Source organism: Sturnira hondurensis, unplaced genomic scaffold (assembly GCF_014824575.4).
Source record: "Sturnira hondurensis isolate 20B ecotype Veracruz unplaced genomic scaffold, ASM1482457v3 Scaffold0000022, whole genome shotgun sequence".
NCBI classification, from domain to species: Eukaryota; Metazoa; Chordata; class Mammalia; order Chiroptera; family Phyllostomidae; genus Sturnira; species Sturnira hondurensis.
Window position 1 is genome coordinate 711,377 of NW_028072653.1, and position 3,865 is coordinate 715,241.

The following is a 3,865-nucleotide window of genomic DNA, read 5'->3' on the forward strand; positions in this document are numbered from 1 at the left end:
ATTTCCTGTAATTTATCCTTCATTTCTGTTATCATATCCTTCATTTCTGACTGGTTCTTTTTTGTGGGTTCCATGCCCTTTTTTATGCTGCCAAATTTTTCACCCAGCTCCTTGAACATTTTTATAACCATTGATTTGAACTCTGCATCTGGTAGATTGCTTGACTCCATTTTGTTTAGTTCTTTTCCTGAAGATTTCTCCTGTCTTTCATTCGGGACATGTATCTTTGTCTTCTCATTTTGGCTGCCTCCCTGTGTTTGCTTCTATGTATTAGGTATAGCTACTACATCCCTGGACTTGGTGAAGTGGCCGTATGAAGTAGATGTCCTGTGGGGCGCAGGGGCACAGCCTTCCCTGTCACCCAAGATGGGTAGTCCAGGCACACCCCCTGTGTGGGCTGAGTGTACTGTTCTGTGGTAGTTGAGGCCTGATTGCTGTTAGTGTTACTGGGAGGGATTGACCCCCAGGCAGAGCAGCTGCCAGGAGTGGTTGTGACTACAGTGAAGGAGCTGTTGTGTAGGACCTCCCAGAGCAGGTCTAGCTTCAGTGGGGCTTTGGTGTCTGCTGAGTCTGCCCCTGGAATGTGTTGCTTGTGGAGGTGGTTGGTTTGTAGTCCAGCGTGGCCTGAAGCTGTCTACTGGATATTCTGGCTCTGGGGCCTCCTTGGAGGTGCAAGGTCAACCACTGCTTGTGCCCTGTGCAGGACAACCCAGCATGGGCTACAGTGTTCTGTGCAGATGGCTACTACTTGTGCTGGGCTTGGGGGTGCCCAGGAGAGGTCATGGTGGGAACTGAAGCTGACCAATGTAGTACCAGGACTGGGGCCACTTAGCAAGAGGTACAGGGGATGCAGAGGCCAGATGCTGCTTATTTGAGGGATCTTAGGAAACTCCAGAGTATGAGCCAAAGGAGGTCATTTGTCTGACACATGTGGGTGTGGGACCAGCCCCTTCCACATCTCTACCCTTCCTACCAGTCTTCATATGGCTTCTTCTGTATATCACCACTTATAGCACTTCTGTTCAGCAAGATTTCGGGCTGTTCTGAGTGATGGTTTTTCTATAATTTAGTTGTAATTGGTCATTGTAAGAGCTTTCAAGTACTGCATTTACCTATGCTGCCATCTTGAGCTAAGCTCCTGTTTCCCTATTTCTTAATACCTGCATTAATATCTTCCATACACACTAGTATGGAATGAAGACATATCTATTAAAATATACCTTTTTGAGAAATAGTAATCACACACATACCTAAGTAATCAGTGCCATTCCATGGCATTGCTGGTGCCGCATTTTGTGCCATGACTATTTATACTGTCTGTAAGAATCTTCTCACACAATCGAAAGCAGTCTTCCAGGATTGACGACCCAGGCTCAACTGTGCACGCCAAAATCTGAAGTCAAAGCCCAAATGTAAATTGGTAGGTGAGGAGTCTGGAGTTGGTCAGTGAGATGCTCTCTGAACCTATATGACTGAGGCATTAGTGGCACTGGACAGAGACCCACTGTATGAAAGGGACCCTCGGTGATGGAGGAGCTTTTGGAGAGTCTGTGACCCCCAAGATGAATGTGCAGTTTGACGGGTAGGGCCATTTCACAGAAGAAGATGTTCACAACCCTTGTCATGTGCTCAAAGAGGGGGTCTCTGATGCCCCAAAGTTCACAGAGCATTTAAGAAAACTCTAGATCCCTTTTCATGTGAATGTCTTGTTCTGCTCTGAGTATGAATCCTGGGTGGCGGTGGTAGTTGTGAGTGGGTGGGGGCATACCAGGCTGAAGCAATCTGTTCTTCATTGACCAACTTATGGCTCCTAAGTGAGTAATCAACATAATCTAAATACTCCAAAATGAAATATTCTTCTGGGCTCAACAAAATGCGTGTTAGGTTGAAACCAATCAGTAGGAAATGACTGGTGTTTGTTAGTGTTTGAGAGGAGAGACCAGATTCTTTGCACATTAGCATTCCGGTTGGTGCCAACATAAACCTCCAGACCTCCAAGTCACAGACTGTGTTATTGTTTTCATACGACTGAATCTGGGACCACCGGTCAGTCCCATCTCCACCTCTCCCTTGAAAAATGGAGCCCCACGTTTCTGTAGACTCTGGTGACAGAAGAAACAAAACAACCCTTCCGAGGGGTGAACACTCGGGGAAGGACGTTTCTCCTCCCGTTGGTGTAGTCCTGGCTATTGTTTTCACTTAATCACGGAGCGGGGAGGGACACATGGCCCAAACCCTGGGTTGACAGTCACGTAAACCGAAAAGCTCAGCGCATGGAACTCAGCCCACACAGCAAGGGGCCCTGTGTGTGGAGGAAGCTCCCCCAGGAAGACAGGATGGTTCGGGCCTGTGTGGATGCAGTGTCTTTGGTTTCCCAGGCTTCAGGAAGAGAAGTGGTAATACAGTCTCCTTTTTATACTTAGGGAAAAGAACGCCAGTGCCTTTGAGAGGAACAAGGCTGGGGCTTGAGGCACTTGTCTGCCGCTGTCTCCCCTTTACCAGTGTGCGTGGTGTTGAATCCAAGCAGGGAAGGAAGTTCGATATACTAGACTTTGAACCCCAGCCCTCTGCTTACTAACTGCACCCCTGAGCCTGTTACCTGAACTCCTCCGGCCTTAGTTCCATAATCTGCAATATGGTCCAATCATTCCATCTGCCTCAGAGGATTTGGGTGGCAATTAAATTTTAAAAAGGCACATTGAGTGATGTCAGTGAAAATGGAGTCAGTTTTTAGACTTCCAAAAATGACCTCCTCCACAAAAGCAATGAGAAAACTGGCAAACATGACCAGAGTCAATTTTTTAGAGTTCTGGAAATTAACCCAAGGTTTACAGTAATCCAAGGAACATTTAATTAAAAAAAAAATGACAGCATCTCAGCAAGAACTGAGATTCTGTGGCATTTTAGGTTTTCCTATTCCCATACCACACCCACCCAGCCAGCTCTTGAATTGCCTTGAAAACCTGCAGCCCACAATAGCGGCGAAAACCCAGAGCTGGGTAGCAACTGGAAAGGGCAGTGTGGCGTCAGGGTGCCTTCAAACCTCATTCCCAGTATTTGGTCTGTCTGGTGGTTCCCCGGAAGACCTCCCTTGGGAGGCTGTCTTTTTTAACCTGAGTGGGTGCTTGCCTTGTGAAAAGCCTTTTCTGGAGTGCATCGGCCAAAACCAAATAGAAGCAACTGATGAACACTGTGACTGCCTGAACAGTTGGAGAATGGTCAGACAAGAGGGCCTGCCTCTCCTCTACTAACGGCAGGAGAGTGAACTGGTACAACCACTTTCGAAAACTGTCTGATGGTATACATTCAAGTCAAATGCATCATGCTGTATGACCCAACAATTCCATTCTTAGGTATATATCCAACAAATATGTGTGTGTGTGTGTTCCCAAGATGACTTGTTCTAGAACATTCACAGCAGCACTATTTAGAGTAGCCACAAAGTGAGAACTACACAAATCCCCATCAGGAGTAGATGCATAAAAACTCATGATGTATGTATGCAATGGAATGTTCTACAGTGAGAATAAACATGCTATAGCTAGACAAAATGTATGGAATGTGTCATAAACATGCTGTGTGGAAGAAGCTAGACACGAAAGACTACATACTATCTAAATTTTATTTAAATAAAACTAAAACAAGCAAAATTATTCTATGCTTATAGAAGTCATAATCATGTAATTGGAAGAATTGCCAAATCTGCTTATGACTTCTCCCCTTCCAGTGACTGGAAGAGGAGAAAGGGGAAAATTTGGAGACATAGAGATATGCTGCTTCTTGACTTGGATGCTGATTACATAGGTTTGTACCTTCAGAAAAAATGCATCATGCTATATGCATATGATGTGTGTGCAAAATTTTA